Source organism: Marmota monax, unplaced genomic scaffold, assembly GCF_021218885.2.
Source record: "Marmota monax isolate L192 unplaced genomic scaffold, Marmota_monax_Labrador192_F-V1.1 WCK01_AAM20220418_F8-fsc00007, whole genome shotgun sequence".
Classification (NCBI taxonomy): domain Eukaryota; kingdom Metazoa; phylum Chordata; class Mammalia; order Rodentia; family Sciuridae; genus Marmota; species Marmota monax.
Genome location: NW_026692781.1, coordinates 22,341,531 through 22,365,178, shown reverse-complemented (window position 1 = coordinate 22,365,178; position 23,648 = coordinate 22,341,531).

Below are 23,648 nucleotides of genomic sequence, written 5' to 3'. Positions count from 1 at the left end.
GTAGGGGCAGAACAGAGCCGCCGCCAGCTCCCAGAACAGGCCCAGTGACCTGCCAGCGTGGTAGCCATGACACCCCAATTGGAATAAGGAGAGAGCAGAGCCGCCGCCCGCACCTGCAGGAAAGATACGCAAGCAGTATGAAAAGACAAGGAAAGAAAGGACCACAAGCAATGCAGGTTAACGCAACTTTAGAAGAGGTAACAGCTGCAGCAGATGGAATGTCAGATAAAGAATTCAGGATATACATGCTTCAGATGATCTGGAGTATCAAGGAAGACATTAAACAGCAAAATCAGACAATGAAAGATCACTTCGACAACGAATTACGCAAACAAATCCAGGAAGCAAAGGATCAACTATACAGGGAGATAGAGGTTATAAAAAACAAGCAATCAGAAATCCTAGAAATGCAGGAAGCAATAAACCAACTTAAAAACTCAATGGAGAATACTACCAGCAGAGTAGAACACTTAGAAGATAGAACATCAGACAATGAAGACAAAGTATTTCAACTTGAAAAGAACATAGACAGCTCAGCAAGACTTTTAAGAAACCATGAGCAGAACATCCAAGAAATATGGGATAACATCAAGAGACCAAATTTAAGAGTCATTGGGATACAGGAAGGGACAGAGTTTCAAACCAAAGGAATGAGCAATCTATTCAATGAAATAATACAAGAAAACTTCCCAGACTTGAAGAATGAGACAGAACCCCAAATCCTAGAAGCCTACAGGACGCCGAATGTGCAAAATCATAAGAGATCCACACCTAGACACATTATAATGAAGATGCCCAACATACAGAATAAGGAGAGAATTTTAAAAGCTACAAGAGAAAGGAAGCAGATTACATTTAGGGGTAAGCCAATCAGGATAACAGCTGATCTTTCAACACAGACTCTGAAAGCTAGAAGATCCTGGAATAACATATTTCAAACACTGAAAGAAAATGGGTTCCAACCAAGAATTGTGTATCCAGCGAAATTAAGCTTCAGGATGGAGGATGAAATTAAAACCTTCCACGATAAACAAAAGTTTAAAGAATTCGCAGCTAGAAAACCATCTCTTCAAAACATCCTTGCCAAAGCATTACAGGAAGAGGAAATGGAAAATAACAATGAAAACCAACAGTGGGAGGTAGGACAGTAAAGGGGGGGGGGAATAATCAAAGAGGAAAACAAACCATGCTTAGTAACAGAAATAAACAAATATGGCTGGAAGAACAACCCATATCTCAATAATAACCCTAAATGTTAATGGCTTAAACTCACCAATTAAGAGACACAGGCTAGTAGAATGGATCACAAAACAAGACCCAACAATATGCTGCCTACAGGAGACGCATTTGATAGGAAAAGACATACATAGGCTAAAGGTGAAAGGTTGGGAAAAATCATATCACTCATATGGACTTCGGAAACAAGCAGGAGTGTCCATACTCATATCAAATAAAATAGATTTCAAGCCAAAGTTAATCAAAAGAGATAAAGAGGGACACTACATACTGCTTAAGGGAACCATACACCAACAAGACATAACAATCATAAATATTTATGCCCCAAACAATGGTGCAGCTATGTTCGTCAAACAAACTCTTCTCAAGTTCAAGAGTCTAATAGACCACCACACCATAATCATGGGAGACTTCAACACACCTCTCTCGCCACTGGACAGATCTTCCAAACAAAAGTTGAATAAGGAAACTATAGAACTCAATAACACTATTAATAACCTAGACCTAATTGACATATATAGAGTATACCACCCAACATCAAGCAGTTACACTTTTTTCTCAGCAGCACATGGATCCTTCTCAAAAATAGATCATATATTATGTCACAGGGCAACTCTTAGACAATATAAAGGAGTAGAGATAATACCATGCATCTTATCTGATCATAATGGAATGAAACTGAAAATCAATGATAAAAGAAGGAAGGAAAAAGCATACATCACTTGGAGAATGAACAATAGGTTACTGAATGATCAATGGGTTATAGAAGACATCAAGGAGGAAATTAAAAAATTCTTAGAGATAAATGAAAACACAGACACAACATATTGGAATCTATGGGACACATTGAAAGCAGTTCTAAGAGGAAAATTCATTGCTTGGAGTTCATTCCTTAAAAAAAGAAAAAACCAACAAATAAATGATCTCATACTTCATCTCAAAATCCTTGAAAAAGAAGAGCAAAGCAACAGCAAAAGAAGTAGAAGGCAAGAAATAATTAAAATCAGAGCTGAAATGAATGAAATCGAAACAAAAGAAACAATTGAAAAAATTGACAAAACTAAAAGTTGGTTCTTTGAAAAAATAAACAAAATCGACAGACCCTTAGCGATGCTAGCGAAGAGAAGAATAGAGAGAACTCAAATTACTAGCATATGGGATGAAAAAGGCAATATCACAACAGACACTTCAGAAATACAGAAGATAATCAAAAACTATTTTGAATCCTTATACTCCAATAAATTAGAAGATAGTGAAGGCATAGATAAATTTCTTAAGTCATATGATCTGCCCAGATTGAATCAGGAGGATATAGAAAACCTAAACAGACCAATATCAATTGAGGAAATAGAAGAAACCATCAAAAGACTACCAACTAAGAAAAGCCCAGGACCGGATGGGTATACAGCAGAATTTTACAAAACCTTTAAAGAAGAACTAATACCAATACTTTTCAAGCTACTTCAGGAAATAGAAAAGGAGGGAGAACTTCCAAATTCATTCTATGAGGCCAACATCACCCTGATACCTAAACCAGACAAAGACACTTCAAAGAAAGAAAACTACAGACCAATATCTCTAATGAACCTAGATGCAAAAATCCTCAATAAAATTCTGGTGAATCGGATACAAAAACATATCAAAAAAATTGTACACCATGATCAAGTAGGATTCATCCCTGGGATGCAAGGCTGGTTCAATATACGGAAATCAATAAATGTTATTCACCACATCAATAGACTTAAAAATAAGAACCATATGATCATCTCGATAGATGCGGAAAAAGCATTCGACAAAGTACAGCATCCCTTTATGTTCAAAACTCTAGAAAAACTAGGGATAACAGGAACATACCTCAATATTGTAAAAGCAATCTATGCTAAGCCTCAGGCTAGCATCATTCTGAATGGAGAAAAACTGAAGGCATTCCCTCTAAAATCTGGAACAAGACAGGGATGCCCTCTCTCTCCACTTCTCTTCAACATAGTTCTCGAAACACTGGCCAGAGCAATTAGACAGACGAAAGAAATTAAAGGCATAAAAATAGGAAAAGAAGAACTTAAATTATCACTATTTGCAGATGATATGATTCTATACCTAGCAGACCCAAAAGGCTCTACAAAGAAACTATTAGAGCTAATACATGAATTCAGCAAAGTGGCAGTATATAAAATCAACACGCATAAATCAAAGGCATTCCTGTATATCAGCGACAAATCCTCTGAAATGGAAATGAGGACAACCACTCCATTCAAAATATCTTCAAAAAAAATAAAATACTTGGGAATCAACCTAACAAAAGAGGTGAAAGACTTATACAATGAGAACTACAGAACCCTAAAGAGAGAAATAGAAGAAGATCTTAGAAGATGGAAAAATATACCCTGTTCATGGACAGGCAGAACTAACATCATCAAAATGGCGACATTACCAAAAGTTCTCTATAGGTTTAATGCAATGCCAATCAAAATCCCAACGGCATTTCTTGTAGAAATAGAGAAAGCAATCATGAAATTCATATGGAAAAATAAAAGACCCAGAATAGCAAAAACAATGCTAAGCAAGAAGTGTGAATCAGGCGGTATAGTGATACCAGACTTCAGACTATACTACAGAGCAATAGTAACAAAAACAGCATGGTACTGGTACCAAAACAGGTGGGTGGACCAATGGTACAGAATAGAGGACACAGAAACCAATCCACAAAACTACAACTATCTTATATTTGATAAAGGGGCTAAAAGCATGCAATGGAGGAAGGATAGCATCTTCAACAAATGGTGCTGGGAAAACTGGAAATCCATATGCAACAAAATGAAACTGAATCCCTTTCTCTCGCCATGCACAAAAGTGAATTCAAAATGGATCAAGGAGCTTGATATCAAATCAGAGACGCGCTGTCTGATAGAAGAAAAAGTTGGCTACGATCTACAGTCGGTGGGGTCGGGCTCCAAATTCCTCAATAGGACACCCATAGCACAATAGTTAATAACTAGAATCAACAAATGGGATTTACTCAAACTAAAAAGTTTTTTCTCAGCAAAAGAAACAATAAGAGAGGTAAATAGGGAGCCTACACCCTGGGAACAAATCTTTACTCCTCACACTTCAGATAGAGCCCTAATATCCAGAGTATACAAAGAACTCAAAAAATTACACAATAAGAGAACAAACAACCCAATCAACAAATGGGCCAAGGACCTGAACAGACACTTCTCAGAGGAGGACATACAGTCAATCAACAAGTACATGAAAAAATGCTCAACATCTCTAGCTGTCAGAGAGATGCAAATCAAAACCACCCTAAGATACCATCTCACTCCAGTAAGATTGGCAGCCATTAGGAAGTCAAACAACAACAAGTGCTGGCGAGGATGTGGGGAAAAGGGTACACTTGTACATTGCTGGTGGGACTGCAAATTGGTGCAGCCAATTTGGAAAGCAGTATGGAGATTTCTTGGAAAGCTGGGAATGGAGCCACCATTTGACCCAGCTATTCCCCTTCTTGGTCTATTCCCTAAAGACCTAAAAAGAGCATGCTACAGGGACACTGCTACATCGATGTTCATAGCAGCACAATTCACAATAGCAAGACTGTGGAACCAACCTAGATGCCCTTCAATAGACGAATGGATAAAAAAAATGTGGCATTTATACACAATGGAGTATTACTCTGCATTAAAAAATGACAAAATCATAGAATTTACAGGGAAATGGATGGCATTAGAGCAGATTATGCTAAGTGAAGCTAGCCAATCCCTAAAAAACAAATGCCAAATGTCTTCTTTGATATAAGGAGAGTAACTAAGAACAGAGTAGGGACGAAGAGCAGGAGAAGAAGATTAACATTTAACAGGGATGAGAGGTGGGAGGGAAAGGGAAAGAGAAGGGAAATTGCATGGTAATGGAAGGAGACCCTCAGGGTTATACAGTGGAGGAGGTAGAGAGAGAGGAGGGGATGGGAGGGGAGAGGTGGGGAGGGGGGAGGGTAGAGGATGGGAAAGGCAGCGGAGCACAACAGACTCTAGTATGGCAATTTGTAAATCAATGGATGTGTAACTGATGTGATTCTGCAATCTGTGTATGGGGTGAAGGTGGGAGTTCATAACCCACTTGAATCAAAGTGTGGAATATGATACGTCAAGAAATTTGTAATGTTTTGAACAACCCACAATAAAAAATTAAAAAAAAAAAAAAAAAAAAACAACAACAACAACAAAAAAAAAACAAGTCAAGATGGCGCCTGGCAGCTTGCCAGGAGGAGTGGTTTGTGAAGCAATGCCAGCGAGCCATTAAGATAATGAGGATTCCTTATTGGCTGACTGCTGTATCTAGATGATGTCAATTGAGTCAAGCTGTGTGTAATCAGTTGGGTATATATACCTCTGCTGTCCCGCAATAAAGTGGTTCCTGCTACCTCGGGTGCCCGCTACTTTGAGTTCTCGCTGAGTTCCTGCTGAGTTCAATTGCAATAAAGTAGTTCCCGCTTCAGCCTTCAAGTTGCTTGTCACCTCTTGGTTATTTAGCCCACCTGGACTACGGCAGACAATGGTCCTGAAAGTTGAGTAAACTGTGTGAAAGAGAAAATGGTGAAGACTATCCAAAGTGAGAGTAACTATGTGAATTAAAGTTATGTAGCAGAAATAAGTAAGGGGTGCATGAGAGGGACAATAAAAGAATTAGACTTTATGAAGAAGAAATTGAATGCTGGGAATAAGGTGAAAATAAGCTAGACTGGGGCAACTTACACACAAAATTTTCAAGTTGGCAGAAAAATTCATGCTTTTGCAACAGTCAGTGGAAGATTATACAGAGGCATGGCAAATGCTTTTGTAGGGAAAAGGGGTGACAGAAGCCAGGATGAATTGATACTCAAGGAGGCTGTTATAGTAGTTCAAGTGTGAGGTAAGTGCTCAGGAAAGGGCCATATGAAGTGGGAATACAATGGGGAAAAAAAAAGGAAAGGACAACGAGAGGCAAGTGATACATGAGTTGGGAAAAGGAGAATTGGATCATATATTGACATAGTTACCTAGTTTTTAAGCTTTATGTTTTTTTATTTTTTCTTCTATTCAATTACATGTTTGGTTTTGGGCTCATTGTCTCAAGGGATGTATATAGCAGAGTGGGAACACTAAATTTGGCTTTTGTTTTAGAAATTTAAACCTCATAAAGAGGGAAGGATTTGTGTAATCTGTAATATAAAGTTGACATGAGAGTAAAGAATAATGTTTTGATTGGATATTTGAAAGCAGAATTGCCTTGAGGCTAGAAAGTAATGGATTGGGCAGGGAAGAGAGAGGAAAGAGTTGATGGCATCCTGGAGATCTGAGTTCTCCACCCTGCTTCCAAGCAAATGCTCTGGAGAAGCTGGGGTTTGGTAATATGCTACCAAGGATGTAGCCCCCATGAGGCTTCCAGCAGATGGGAATGGTAAATCTCATGGGAAGATTTCTAAGCTCTAAGAATGGTATGGAAGCTTCTACCTAAAACACCACAATGCTGTGGCATGATAAACTTCTCAGTAGTTACTCTTACATGAGAATCAACTTGAAGGTCATGTTAACTTTCTATCTTCTCCAGTTCTTTTTTTCCCTATCTTCTCCAATTCTTACCCCTACAGAATCTTTCTTTTTTAAACCTCAACATGACTCTAGAAACTTGGAGGAAATCTTAAAGGACACTCAACTTGAAGTTTCTAGATTGTCTTACAGACTTATAGTAATTCTATTGAGTAATAAAAAATTCATTTGCTTACTACAAATATGATTTTGTGCACTATATTCATCCTAAAATAATAGTAGCATATATTTTATCCCATGCTAGTAAAAAACATTTATTAGAAAAAGATTAATTTAATAAATGTTAAAACCCTGTTTGGAAGAAACTTGATTATGTATTTTTTCTCTTATATTCATTCTTTTAATAAAGAAATTAATGTCAGTTCCTAATGAAAGTTATTCCCCAGAAATGTGAAAATAAAATACGGTGTCTAACCTCAATTAGCCTAATGAGGTAGGAGGACATGTAAACAATTATGATGTGGAATGCTTTAGATCCATTGTAGAACAGCCTGGGATAGAAATAAATAAAGCAATCATTTTAAAATTGACTTCCTGAATGTTATCATGTTATTATGGATACCAAATTGTGTGTTAGATCTGGTGGTTATAAAGAAGAAATAGTTTATTCACAAAAAAGTAATATTTGATAAGAATTCAGTAACAAGCTAGTATAAAACACTGTTTTCGTGTAAAGGAGGCTAAAAAAGGAGGTCAAAATAAATAAGTCAAAATCTTCCTGTGAGGAATCTGATATTCAGTTTTGAAGTCAGTGCATGTATATATATAAAACCCGAAAGTGGGAGAGATTGAGTGAAATTAGGTTGGCATTTTATTGAAAAATTGGTGGATGCTGTCATGGCTAAGAATTGGAAAAAGGAAAAGGAAAACAAGAAAAATGACAGAAGGCTTACAAATGTTGATAGTATAGTTTTGGAAATCACCTACAATTAAAATATGCCACAGGAGTATCTGAAGATACTGAAGACTAGCCCCCGAGCTCTTGGAATGCCTACCACCACAGCCTGGAAGACAGAACTCAGAGAGTAAGGAAATGAGGAGTTGCCTGAGAGCTGAGAGCAGGAATGGGGGACTGTCAGAAATCAGGGTAAGGAAGTTCATGGAGGAGAAGCTGCAATCCATTGTCAAAGGCTGCTCCTGACAAGTTGCAAAGAATCAGTACTGGGATGGGCCAACCTGTAGCACAGTTGGAAATTCTACCAGTGAGAATAAGGGACAGATCCAGCCATCATTTTGGAAGCTAAAATTCCTGCCAATTTCTTTTCCCTCTTTTCTCTCTCCTTACTTTCTGCCCCCCTTTCCATTAATTCGTGTGTAGAGTTTCCTCAAAGTCTTATTTTTTAATTTTCATTTATTTTATTTCCCTCAAGCTTTTTTTTTTGTTGAATAAACAACACTTCTATGTTCAAATCTACAAAAAGTTATATAGTACGTATGTGTGTGTGCTTGGTGTGTATGTGTGTGATTTACATACATGTATACTTACTAAATTTTTTCTCCTTATTTTTTCAACTACCAATTATTATGAGAATTTTTGTGCTATTGTATATATACACACATACACATATATGTATGTATATATATATCTACCATCTATGTATAATCTTAAGGGTCACATATTATTCCTTGTGTGGACACAGGTAAAATATCCTACTAGTCCCCTAGAAAGATTTGTTTACACATTTTAGGTGTCCTTTTTTAAATAGATAAGTCATGTTTTATTTTTTTAAATTTCTTTTAATGTTCTTATTTGTTCTTCTTAGTTATATATGATAGTAGGATTCATTTTTGACATAGTTATAAAATATGGAATACAATTTGTTCTAATCCAATCTCCTGTACTTCCCCTTTTCCTCTCTTCCTTTCTCCTCCTATTTTCTTCTTTCTATTATACTGCGCTGTAAAGGATAGTTAGGTAAGATTCATTCCACTGTCTTTCCCTATCCTTTCTCCCTACCTTTTCCTTCATTCCCCTTTGTCTACTCCACTGATTTTTCTTCAATTCTTTTTTAAACCACCCCATCTCCTTATTTTGGATTAGCTTCAATATATCCGAGAAAACATTTAACCTTTGACTTTTTGGGACTGGCTTATTTCATTTAGCATGATAGTCTCCAGCTCCATCCATTTACTGAAAACTGTCATAAAGTATCTTTCTTTATGGCTGAGTAATACCCCATTGTGTGTGTGTGTGTGTATATATATATATATATATATATATATATATATACACACACACACACACACACACACCACATTTTCTTTATCCATTCATCTGTTGAAGGGCACCTAGTTTGGCTCCATAGCTTGGCTAATGTGAATTGTGCTGCTCTAAACATTAATATGGCTGTGTCAATGTAGTATGCTGATTTTAACTCCTTTGGATATATACTAAGGAGTGGGATGGCTGGATCATATGGTGCTTCTCTTTCTAGTTTTTTGAAGATTCTCCATATTGCTTTTCAGAATGGTTGCACCAATTTCCCGTCCCACCAGCAATGTATAAGTGTGCCTTTTCCCCACATTCTCACCAACATTTATTGTTACTTGTATTCTTGATAATTGCCATTCCATTTGGAATGAGATGAATTCGTAGTGTAGTTTTAAGTTGCATTTCTCTGCTAGAGAAGTTGAATACTTTTTTTATATATTTGTCAACTAAGTCTTAACAACAACAACAACAAAAATGCTGTAGTGAATATATTTACTTCTTGTGAACGTGTAAAATCTTTAGATAATTCTCTAGAATACAATTGCTGGTTTGGAACACATATGAATTGATGATTTCTATATACGTTAAGGCCTGAATTTGAAGTAGTATTTATTCTAGTTAACACAGCAACAGAGGATATACAGGTGATGATTTCTATTTGTTAATTGTTTAGGAATATCAACACAGTGAACAAAAGATGCTACTGCTGCTAACAACCCTGTTGAAAGAAGGTGATAGTGAATGGAGAGGAGTGTGGCAGAGCAGGAGAGCCAGGACTCTTATTTTGATATTAGCTAGGATTTTAATTTTGTAAGTTTCCTAAGACATCACAGAAAGTCCTTTGTTTAAAATATTTCAAAGCCAAGGAAAAAATTCAACTTGTAGTTCAGAAGGTAGAGAAATTAGAAACATATGGTAAATTCAGTTGCAGACATGGCTTGCACTGACATGGAGACGTAATAACCCGGTGGTTGACTAGTCCACTCTAATTCTGGTGAATAATATTTTCTCAGCAGTCTCTTGGCCGCAGAGTATCAAAAGGCACTGGGAACATGTTGTAAAGTGCCTCGATGCCCAGAACAATTACACTCTGGAAACATTCTCTTGGCTAGCTGAGGGTGACCCACGACCACAGCTCAGTTCATTCCACAAACAGAATTAGTCACAGAGTGCATGTGGAATAACATTCTTTGCAGGACTTTCTTGTCTTGCCTTTCTTGGTGCATGATATCATGATGGGCCTTCACACTTTGGAATGATATTGGCTCAGAATAGTAGAGATGAAAAATAATGTAACACTTTGTTTTACAAGATTATATAAGTGCTATTTTCATATTGCTGACTGTACTTTATATATATATATATATATATATATATATATATATGAGTGTATATATGTAAGATGTACATACAAGATATATTATATATCACATATATATGAGTGAGGCTGGTCTAAAAGTCTATAACTTAAGATTTAACATGTTTTTACTATTTCAAGATTATGTAAGCAACATGTAAACTACCAGTACCCAAAGAAACACATCAACTTTCAATTTATTCTTGTACTCCTGTGTCTTCTTTGTCTTTCTGTGACTCCAGGGGAAAATATTATTATTTCACTTGTACATAATGTTTATGTACTTCAAACAATCCAGCTGAATTACTTGTCATGTTGTCTTTTAATTTATTTATATGCCTGTCTTTAATTAGATACCTACTGCTCAAAGTTAGGACTATTTTATCATTATAATCCTTGTGACTAGAGAACTATCTGTTCATGATAAATAAAGAATAAATGTTTATGACATGAATGAGACAGCCAAGACCACAAGGCACCTTGACATGAAATCCAATCTGGCCACTAATAATCATTTTTCTACTATGGATCCACTTTAGTATCTGGTTTACTTAAAACTTTTTACTAGCTATATTGCTAGGTAATTTTCCACTGGCAATTGTATATTTTTGTGTACTTTGAAAGCATCACTATGTAGTTCTGTAATTAGTATGTACCACTTTCAAAGATTTCTGAGGATTCTTTATCTGATGGGAAGAGTTCGTTTGTTCTAATGGAAAATTTGACTCTGTATTTTCTAATGTATCTGATCTCATAACCTAAAATATATCCAAGGTAATACATCAAATTCAAGAAACTTCAAAAAATACTTTTTATCAGGAACCCATAGTCTGCCTTATTTATATACCATCACCATCAGATAGTATTTAGAGAACATTCACATAGTACTTCCCCGAGTACTGTATCAATTAAATTAGCTCGCTTACCAAATTGATGCAATATACTATGTTCCTTTTTCATGGATCTTCTTAGCTTTGGATTCAGTATACCTCTAATTTTATTTATTTCAAGTTGAACATTTTTTGTCACTATTTATTCCTTTTGTCAGTTTTAATATTCAACATGCAATCCTTCTAGTCTGTTTACTGGTGAAAAACATTTTTTTGGACACTTTCTCCCTGAGGCTTCTGTCCTATCCCTTCAAGTTTATGTGAGTTAACTGAATTTCATGCCAAAATGTTCATTTCCCCCTGTATAGGTATATGGGTGTATTAAGGTATCATTAGACAAGACATAATGATGTTATAATATAGCTTTTGTATTCGAAGAGGACTAGGGGATGTGACCAAAATACAAAAAGATTTTATTCATAATAGAGAATGTTAAGATATTATGGAAGTAATAGAAAACATTTATGTTATGCAACTTTGGAAACCAAATTACTTCTTCAGAGGATTGGTTTCCTTGTCTTGAAAATATTATGAAGACTGGAAATAATGTTTGTTGAGCATCTTGCACAGGGGAATTATAGTAGATGCTAAAATTGACAGCTGATAACAAAATCTACAGCTTCAAAAAAATCAATAAAATAAAGGAATCTCATCTGAGATTCGTATATATGTGATGTGCATGCTTCCACTCCACATTTACATTGTTTGTAGTATAATTAGTACTTTTTCCCACTGAGTCTGGGGGTAGCGTTGTGACTGACTCACAGGCAACCATAGCCAGTTAAGCAATGAAGGGAAATGAGTTGCAATCTCTTTCCCATTGTTCATACAGTACAATCCTCTCATTTTACAGAAGAGAAAAACTGAGGTCCAGATACGTTATGTAATTTCCTCAAGGTGACACATTTAGATGTGGGTAGAAACCTGTTTTAGAAGCCAACACTCTTGAATTCTCCTTCAGCTGCAACATCTTTCTTTCTTACTCATCTTTTTTCACAATAACTGAAGTAGCAATTCATTATCATTTTCCATTTTTCACAACCAAATACAGTAACACACAATTTTCTTGATTTAATATTTGTTGGTTTACATAAGTGAACCATACTGATCACTCTGGTGACTATAGGTGATTTTTTTTTTTAAAACATGGTGCTGAAAAAAAAATGGTGCTGATTCAAACCTTATGTTCTATTGGCTTTCAGAAAAGAAAAAGAAAATGCCTGAGGGTCAGCAGATGTTGAAGGAGGAATAATCAAGGTAAACAATTAGATAATTAGGAAGTGTTTTTCTAAGCCAGGTTCCTCTAAAACTTTTCCACATACCCTCCTTTGATGGTTGGACTTTTTTCTGGATTGGATATTATGCTGTAAATTTTGGGTTGGAATCCACTGAAGCTGACAACGATTAAATTAATCCTTCTTTTCACTGAAAACATGCTCATGGTTGCTAACAACTACAAAATTAATTTGGACTTATTTAGCCAAAGGAAAAACAGGATGAGAAAAGATAATGCAAAGTCTCTTTCTCATCATTTATGTCTCCACCCCCACTGTTGTTTGTTTTAGTTACATTTTCAAACATTCTCTCATTTTCCCATGTTCTCTGTTCGCCTTGGAAAATCTTCTAATAGCACAGATGACAAACAGGAGTTCCAGGAGTGCTGACTCATCACAGCAGAAGTCTAGTGATTTGGCAGAATCTCCACTTGTAAATATTGAGACTGGCCCTTTTAAAAATAAGTCCATGGCAGCAGATGTCACTGTTGGTCTATCTTAACTTTGGGGCACTTCCTGACTAATGTTTGCTCATGAGCCTATAAACCCAGAAATCCTGCTTTTTAGGCAGCATGATCCTGTGGCACATTTTATGATGGCCCATGGCTCTCATATAAGGGTCAGTTTCTTACCCCTGGAACCCAATTTAATTACATAGAACTCAATATTATTATTATTATAGTTATTTTTCACAGAATTTTCACTTTCCAATTTTAATAGAGATATTTTCACTGAAGTTCAAATTTTCTTTCTTTCTTCCCTCTTTCTAGATGTTGTTAGGAATAGAACATCTTTCTTTCTCTTTTCTGCTTAGATGTGCTAACTTGTTGATGCAAAATTCCCCATTCTCTAAGATAACTTCTTCAACATGTTTTTGTGCTTTAACTGTAATGGAATTGACCTTCACTTTCCCTGGTAAATTTGTGAATTATTTACCTACCATCTCTCAGCTTCACATGCTCCTTTTGACTCTACCCTGTGATGCTAGGGCAATGACTTTGCAACTTCAGACCTCAGATTTCCTTGGCAGTTTTCTGAAGGCATTAAGGTGGGACTTGAAAGTATTGTAGAGCAGGGAGTGGGAAAGGAGACAAGACTTTCTTCCTATTTTTAAACGCGCTCTTTACTGGCTTCAAGTCAAAATGACAGTTTTTCTAAGCATCAGCTGGTAGCCCTCATTGTGGAAGTAACCCTGGATTCCAGATCACTTCTGGAACCAGGCTAATCATGTTCCCACAGAGGTTCCAGCAGCAGCCAGCCCCAGCCTCTTCCTTAGGGCACCAGATTAGTGGCTCCTCATTCCAGTGCCTACTTTCTGGTTATCCTCATCTATTCCCTCTATTCTTGTAACCTCAGGCATTGTAGCTGCTCCTGAGTTCCCTCTTTTTACTTTTTCAACCCTCTAACACCTGTGAAACCAATTCCCTCCATTAAATGTCCTCTGTTGAAATCAATTTCATTTCTGTTTTCCTGACTTGTTTCATTATACACACACACACACACACACGTATATTTCAAATTACATTTCATGTTAAAAATAGTTCAAAGCAAGTAGGAAATTCATTGCATCATATTGTGGATTTACATTTTAAAAAACTTTCCTGATTTGGGCCTTTAGCCTGTATTATGTATGTATTGATTTTGATTACTCCAATATAGACTGTATCTTGTGAAATGTATATATACTTTCAAATATAACCAAAGCAAAAACTAACACTTCATTGCAAAAAACACCTAATATTTGACAATGGAATTCCAATTAGGTTTTACAATTACTGAAGTGACTTGCAGTTTCTATACCTTTTCTTTTGAAACAATTCTTGATTTCCCCAAGTTTTCCATATTGCCAAACCCAATAAACACTTTTTGCTTTTGACTTGACCCATACTTGACACTGTTGACCAGTTCTTCTTTCCTGAAGACTCTGCCTTTCTTCTTAGATACTTTCTAAATTTTTTTCCTTGCTCCTCCTCAACTATTTCTTACATCTCTTATATAGGAATCTCAAATATCAATGATCTTCTGAGCTCTCTTCCTGGTCTTCCATCCTTCTCATGATATTTCTTCTCCCATATGACCATATTTTAGCTCATATTCTGACCTTTGGACACTATTTATATCTGAAGATTCTCTGATCCATACTTCCAGGTTAGACCTTTCCCATGAGTTCCAGATATTTTTTACAGCTCCCTGCTGGAAAGTTCCTCCATCTGTATGTGTCTTACTTTATTCATACCAAGATCTTATAGCTTCTGACTCTTATTGTGCTCCATATCTCTCTATTCCACAATTGTCTCTCAATTTAGAAGGTTTCATTTATTCACTTTCTTCATTTAGTTAATGCCAAACTATTTTTTAACATCCTATTATTTTGGGTTCCACAGATTGAACCCAAAGGCTCTTAACCACTGAGCCAAAAAACCATTTCTTTTTATTTTTGAAGACAGTGTCTCACTGTTTCTTAGAGCCTTGCTAAGTTGCTGAGGCTCACTTTGGACCTGCCATCCTCCTGCCTCAGCCTCCTGAATCTCTGGGATTGTAGGTGTGCACCACCATGTCCAACTCTAATATCTTATTTTTTAATAACTTATTTCAAATGACTATTTAAATATGTTGGTTGAAATAACTGTCTTAGTTTGAATGTTTCTTTGAGAAACATTCTTGTTTGTTCTCCTTTTCATCATTCATACTTCTTTTTTTCATTTAAAAGAAGTTTTAAATTCATACCACAATATGATTATTTCTCTGTTATCGTGGTTTTACCCTCCTCCTTTATCATATTTTTGTAGTAGTCTCCAAAGACATTCATCACCAGTACTTGCCTCCTATTGCTTTTCTCCTCTATCCAATGTATTTGTTGCTTCTTACATCAAGAGATGGAGTCTATATCCTCTCCCCTTGAATTGAGCTGTCTTTTGACTTGCATTAACCAATAGAATGTGGCAATGGATGTTTTAGGCTGGTATAGTCAAACCTTAAAAGGGCTTGTAGTATCCTTGCTCTTATTTCTTGGAGTCTAGTTGTCATGCTTTAAAGGGCTTAAAATTAGGCTTTCGAATGATTAGAGACCATGTGAAGGGAGCCCTGTAGGATGAGAGGCTGTCATGGTTATTTCAGTCCTATTGAGCCTAGTAGTGTTATTTTCAGTAAATACAGCTCTATGAACTATCTCATTTACAACTCATGGAACAAAATAGTCCCACTGAGTCTAGTTAACCTACAGAATCTTCTGTAATCATAACTTGCTTTAAGCCATTAAGTTTTGGGTTATATTGTTACATAGCAATATGTAAGAAATAATTATTCATAAGTATATTATTTGGGTTTCTGTTATGTTTTAGAATTGTACTCGTAGATGAGGGTGAATACAATAATTTACTTCAAGTCCCTTCACTTAGTATAGTGGATACATGTTAATGCCACTAAATGAACGTAGTTTATGGAATGAAAGAATGCATCAAAACGTGAGCTCAATCTCTTTCAAACAACTAAATAAATATAAATATTTTTAATATTAAAAATAAGTATCTATGGATATAAAATGGAATTGAAAATATGTGCATTTTTTGATTACAAGGTTTTCTAGTAGTTGAAATACTTAAAAACAAAGAGAATGACATTTAGACCAATAAATTCCAACTTAGTATTTTATTATGGCTGTATTTGGGGTGATTTTGTACATTCATTATTTGTACTTAGATGAGACAGGAGTTCTTTTTCAAGTTTTTGGAAAATTTTTTGTATGATGTTAATTTCACTTTTCTTTAACTGGAAGAATGATGTTTGAGAACCCATTGCCTAGTAACATAAACAGTATGGACAGTTAACAGCCTGAAGCTCCAAACACTAGGTGTTGTGGGTGACATCCATTGTCCAGTTTAATCTACACGTATATCTTATGAACTATTCCCATTTGCATTGTATACATGAAGTGCCTTCTGATTAGAAAGATTTAGAACATGGTAGAGCTTGGAGTTCAATCAAAATTTAATGGCTTCTAAGGAGGGACATAGTTGAGAGATGAAAAGAAACTGCATCTTTTTAAGACTGATGATAAAGAAAAAATCTTAATATATTTGATTCAAATGTAAAAAAATTATATCAAGTTTGAATAAGATCTTCAAGTTCAAGTTATAAGAGTCACATTTTGGAATAAAGAATTTAAACATACCAATTATGGTTTCCTAAATTTAGACCATTCTCATTTCTCTGAGTGCTTTTGTCAGTTTTTTTCACTGCTGTGACCTAAAGTCCTGTTAGGAACAAACTAGAGGAGGAAAAGTTTATTTGGAGCTCATGGTTTCAGAGGTCTCAGTTCATAGATGACTGACTCCATTGTTTGGGGCTACAGGTGAGGCAAAACATCTTGTCAGAGAATGTGGAAGAGGAAAATAGCTCAGGATATGACAATCAGGAAGCATAGAGTTCTGCTCACCAGGAACAAAATATAAACCCCAAAGACATTCCCCCAATGACTACTTCCTCCAGTCATAACCTACCTGCTTAGAGTTACCACTCAGTTAAACCATATCAATGAATTAATCCACTGATTAGGCTAAGGCTTTCATAACCCAATCATTTCACTTCTGAAAATCCTTACATTGTTTTACACAAAGATTTTTGGGTTTAGATACCTCATATATAAACCATAACACTGAGTTTCTAAATTCACTTGTGTTTTCTAATATACTTGGATTATCATAACTGCCAGGTCATGAGGCCATCTTCCTGAGTGCAAGAGAAGCACATGGCCTTTGAGAAGGTCATGGCTGAGTCACAGAATCTGCAATGAATAGCACATCAACCAAACCATCATCACCTGCCACTTCCTTTCAGGGTGCCACAAGAGTAAAAGGTTTAGCTTGTGGTAACGTAGGACCACTGGGGATCCTGGGTAGTAGTTATCAATACTAGTTACTCATTAGAATCATCTGGGGAACTTTAAAAAATTATTGAAGTTCTAGAAAGTTTTAGGTCTGTGTTGGAGTCTGATATCTGTTTTTATAAAGCACCAAGTCTCTGATCTAGAGGATTTCTTTTTGATGATGCAAAGGACTTTTCTGCATTGCTGAGGATACTTGTAAAGTGGTTAGAAGATGACCTTTTTTATCTAAAGAGGAGAAATATATATTCTCAAAGAGAGACTGTTAAAGATATCCCGAATGCCTAATTAAGGAGTTCACAAACTGTGTGCATAGCAGAATCATCTAAAAGCTTGAAGATGCCAATTCTAGCACCCTTGATGACTAATCATAATCTCTGGGGCTGGGCACCAGCACCCACTGCAAACTAATCATGTTAGAATCTCTGGGAGTTGGGCATCCTGTGTAGAGAATCATTTTTAACGGAGGTTGGCAAGCTTTCTGTAAAGGCCAGATTGTGAATATTTTTGGTTTATGGGCCATCTGGTCTCAGACACAGCTACTCAGTTTTGCTACTGTAGTGTAAAAAGCAGCCATAGATAAGACATTGAAATTTGAAGGTGTAGTTTATTGACCTCTGATCTAGAATAAACAAGTCTTAATTTTACAGGTGATGAAACTCAGGCCTGACAAGGGTTTGTTGACAAGGGTCCAAGATTATCTACTCATCAATGGCAAAGGCAAGAGAGTACACTTAGTTGCCCAGTGCTCTATCCCCAGGGGTAAAATTTTGTTAATAGTATTTTCCTGGTTAATTGCTATTTCTTTAAAACATGCTGTATATTTTTTGATTATCACAGTGAATTTTTCTAATATAAGGCATACCTGTGGAAAAACTAGATAAGACAAACAAATGAACATACTTGTGTTCCAATATAACTGTTTATAGACCCTATGGATTTTCATATACATACCTCTCACTATATCATTATCTGATATTGGATCTTATAAAACTATTTTTGTTATCAAATTAGAAATCATATTTCTTAAAATTGCTCTCTCAGTTTCAAATTGTTCTGCAGAACATCTTTACGCTGAATTTCAGTACAAATCATAGATTATACTTTTTCATATCCCATTTTTGCAGTTTCCATTATAAATTCAAAGACAATGAAGAACTCAGAAAATGGTAAAACAAGAAAGATGATGAATCAAGGAATACAGAGAGTTCTGTTTATTAGCTGAATGAAGGAGGAGACTGAATTGTTGAATTGAGGAGAGCAGGATTATTTTGTTACAGAATCGTCTGAGTTCATTTTTCAAGGTGAAATAGGAAAATACTGAAGTAGAGGTCAACAGACTTCACTCCCTCCAAGATACAAGTGAAACCCTCTTGAGCCTTTTGGTGCATTTTAGGCACCTTATGCAGTTCTTTTCTTTATAGTCAGAGATCTCCACATTGTACTGAGGTAAGTCAGGTAAGAAAGATCATACTGACTACTACATCAGAGCATCTACCTGGTCATTTCTCAGTTCTAGATGTTGCCACGTAAAACATTGACCCCGTATTTCATGATCTGATCATCAAGTGAAACTGGAACTCTATTTAAGGATCACTCTTCCAATTCCTATACATTGGCAAATAATTGGAAAAGAAAAACATAAAATGCTATATACGTCAATGTAGACATGTATCTGGGTTGGATCCAGTTTGCCACATCTGTGCAGTGTGTGATCTGCTGAAGCAAGGGAGGGATGGATGTGGACTCTGGGAGAGGACCTTTCTTTTCAAAGAAAGCATGTGTCTGAGGATTGCCAAGAGTCAAAGATAGATGGAAGACTGGGAGAGAGAGCAGAGCAGCGATGAGTCACTTAAGGAGTTAGCAGAGGTCAGGCTTCTTTCCATTAGCATGCCTAATAAATGAAGGAAGGACTTATTGGGATGATGTTAGCATATTTTATAATATTATATCTTCCCTTGTGTCCATAACTTCACATTTTTATCAGGAAAACAAACAAAATGACCGTGTGTAGATGATGGTAACTGTAAAAAGCCAAGTGGTTCATTAATTGGGGCTTTTGGGAGAAAAGAAAGAAGGAGGGGGCTGGCTTGGCATAAGAAGAGGCCTTGTGGGTAAAAACTGCTAACTTGCAGGTAGAATGGATTAGCCAGATGAGTAGTATGGGGAGAAAATGTAGCTCGGGAACATTATTCAATTCTAGAAGAGAAAGAGATTGCTGGGCTTAGACAAAAGTGGAGACTAGCCAAGAACCAAGTCCTGGTGGGATGGGAGGTGACCTGGCAATGTTGGTCTAAGTAGAAGCCAAGGTGAGATACTGAACTGGGTGGTCAAGATCAGAGCCAGGACTGCTGAACACAGAGCCAGGGATGGGAGGCAGTTTGGAAGGATATGCAAGGGGGACTATGCCAAGGATATGTACCCCTTGGTTGGGAGTTTTCAAATGGGAAAATTGCTAAATTCATAATCCATATTATATAACATTATAATTCTTCTTTCACTTCTCTTTCAGTCCATGTTGAATTAAGAGTTAAATTTAAAATCCAGAATTTTGTTTTAAAAAATTAAAACACCCAAACATATCATCTTTCCAACAAATGTTTTTTAAACAGATCTTTCAGCCAAGTTGCTTAAGAACAACAGATGACTGGAACTGCACGTCTTTCTTCAAACACTGTCTACTGCAGAATGGAAACAGGAACCTCTGGGAATATCTGTGAGTCATAAAATGTTGTAGAGAATGTTCCAAAGCCATTTTCTTGCTAGGATGGAGAGTTCTAATCTCTTACTGGCAGGCTCTGTTGGCTACAAGGTACATTGTTTACTTTGATTCTTTCTCAGCTGTTCTTCATGATCTTGGATCATCACGTTTTTGATATATTGGAGCAGGAGAGTTGCATAATACAATACAATTGTAACCCCTTCTGCTCTTGTATTCTCTTAAAATAGACAAAAATCTTGATTCTAACCTATGCTTCTTCCATGGGCATATTAATTTAGTTGTCTTTAAAGGGAGTATAGTACCAGTAATTGAAGACATATGTTTTCATTCAATTAAAAAAAAGATGTCAAAAAACATTTCAAAAAGCTGTCAGAGATATTTCTGAATGTGTTGCTCATTTAATCTGGTTTAAATATTAGTGCTTGAATTATGCAAAGTCCACACACAAAGACATATTTTACAAACATTGGATTAATATTAAGAATGGATTAAAAAACAGGCCTCTAGTCTCACAAGGGTAGAAACATCTCTAAGGCTCTCCATTTTCCAAGAAAAATATGAATGAGTGAAAAATTGTGAGTTGGTAAATTGGTAGTAAATTCATGTACATATACATGAAATGTAAATAAAGTTAAAAAGCTAGTATCAAGGTTGGGGCTAGGGCTCAGTGGTAGAGTACTTGCCTAGCACCTGTGAAGCACTGGGTTTGATCCTCAGCATCACATTAAAAAAATAAATAAACAAAATAGAGGTATTGTGTCCATCTACAACTAGAAAAGAATGACAACAACAATAAAACGAAAAAACTTAGTAGCATTAAAGCTTTATGAAAAGATCTCTCTCTCTCTCTCTCTCTCTCTCTCTCTATATATATATATATATATATATATATATATAGAGAGAGAGAGAGAGAGAGAGAGAGAAAGAATAGTGCTTAATCCTTGTCCATAAACTCAACCTCAATCTCAACTCTGGTATTTGATGGAATCTGGATAACTTCTAAATTGATTATTTAAATTTTTTTTTCTATTCTTTTTTGATTTTTGAAATGGAGATGCACTTTACTTAAAATGTGAACATTTTAAGTATACAGTTTAGATGTTTTGACTAAGGTTTACCTTTTTAACTATATTTATTAGTGCATTAGAATTATGCATGATAGTTCATTTTGATATATTCATAAATGCATACAATATAGTTTGCTCCATTTCAATCCTCAGTACTTCCTCTCTCCATCCCTTCCCATCTCTGATCCCTTCCCTCTACTCTATTGCCCTTCCTTCTATTTATTTACTTATTTTAATTGGTGCATTACAGTTATATATATAATTGGAAGGTTTAGCTTTGTGAGGAGCTGCTTTCTAACAGTACCATTTAACATTCCCACCAGTAATGCAAGAAAATTCTTAGTTCTCAACATTTTTGTCAATGCTTCTTGTTGTCTTTTTAGAAAAAAATTATAGCTATTCATTGTGGTTTTGATTTGTATTTCCCTAATGACTAATAATTGTTTTGATGATTATGATGAACTAGGGTAAAAGGTTTATTTTTCTTTTATGCCTAGTATTTTTTGTGCTTCGTCCAAATAATATTTGCCTATCTCAAGGTCATGAATATACTCTCTTTTTGTTCCAGAGTTTTATAGTTCTTGCTTTTATAATTAGATCAATAAACATCAGTAAGTTGATTTTTCACAAGTAATGTGAAGTAAATATTCAAGTTCCCTCCCCCCCAATATAAATGTCCAGTTGTTGCAGCATAGCATAAGTTTAGTGTGTGTGTGTGTGTGTGTGTGTGTGTGTGTATGGTGTTGGGGATTGTGCATGTGAGGCAAGCACTCTACCAACTGAACTATATCACCAGCCCTGCAGCATAAGTTTTTGAATAAATTATTTCCCCTATTAAACTATCTTGACATTTCCCCCAAAACCAATTGACCATATAAGTGGCATAATGGTTTAGCTATGAGGTAACAGCCAAAAACTCATGTGTGAGACAATGCAAGAAAGTTCATAAGTGAAACAATTGGATTATGAGACCTTTAACCTAATCAGTGATTTAACTCACTTGAATGTATTAACTGGGTGGTAATAGTTATAGGCAGGTAGGCTGTGGCTGGAGGAGGAAGGTCACTTGAGGTGTGTCTTGGGGTTTATATTTTGTCCCTGTTTAGTGGAGTTTCTCTGCTTCCTGATTGCCATGTCCTGAGTTTCTGCCAAGATACTCTACCTCACGTTGGTCCGAAAGCAATGGATTTGGCTGTATATGAACTGAGCCCTCAGGAGCCATGAGTGCCAAATAAACTTTTCTTCCTATAAAGTTGTCAGATCTTTTGGTCACAGTGGCAAAAAAGTTGACTAAACCCATTTTTTACCCCTGTGACTTCCCTCCTATTCCACTGCTAGGTACATCTGTGTTTATGTAAATATTACCTGACACTTGCAGCTTTATAGTAAGACTTGAAGTCAGGATATACAAGCTCTCAATTTTTTTCTTCTATCTTAACACTGCTTTGGCTTTACTAGGTCCTTTGTCATTTTACATAAATTTTCGAAACTACTTGCAATTTTATGAGAACACCTAATATTTAACTAGGATCACATGCACTAAGCCTTTCTTTCCATTTGGTAAGAAATGAGATCTTACAAATTTTAATCTTCCAATTTTATGAGCACTTTTTACATTTGCTATCTATGGGGGGTTTTGTTTCAGGATTCCCCAATGACACAAAAATTTTTGGATGCTCAAGTCTCTTATATACAATTGCATACATAGTATTTGTTTATAACCCATAAACTTCCTCCAGTATACTTTAAGTCATTTCTAGTTTACTCTTAATACTTAATAGAATGTACAGTGTTAAATCAGTTTAAATCACAGTTTCTAATTATTGGTGATATGTAATTCGAGTTAATTTTTGTGTATTGAACTTGTGTAGTGAGATATTGCTGATTCACCTATTATTTTTTATATATTTTTTTTAGATTTCCTAGGGTTTTCTCTGATAATATGTCATAATATTCTCTGTAGATGATGATGGTTTTAGTTTCTTTCTAATACTTTGACCATTTCTTTCTTTTGAGTTTTTGTACTGACTAGAATTTCTAGTGTGGCGGCATAGGCCTATAATCCCAGCTACTCTGGAGGCTGAGGCAGGAGAATTGCAAATGTGAGGTCAGCCTGGGCAACTTAGTCAGACCCTGTCTCAAAATTAAGGAAAAAGGGCTTGATATGTAGCTCAGTGGTATAGTGTTTGCCTAGAACTCAGAAAACTCTGGATTTTGTCTCAGGAATGAAAATTAAATGGTGAAAATAGACATATTTACTTTATTTTCAATTTAGGGTGAGAGATTCCAGTGTTTTACTATATGAGATAGTATTTTTTCATAAATGACTTTTAACATATTTGAGGAGTTTCTATCCTAATTTTGTTGTTCAGAATTTTGAATCATATATGGGGTTGAATATTGTAAACATGCTTTTTTAATGTATT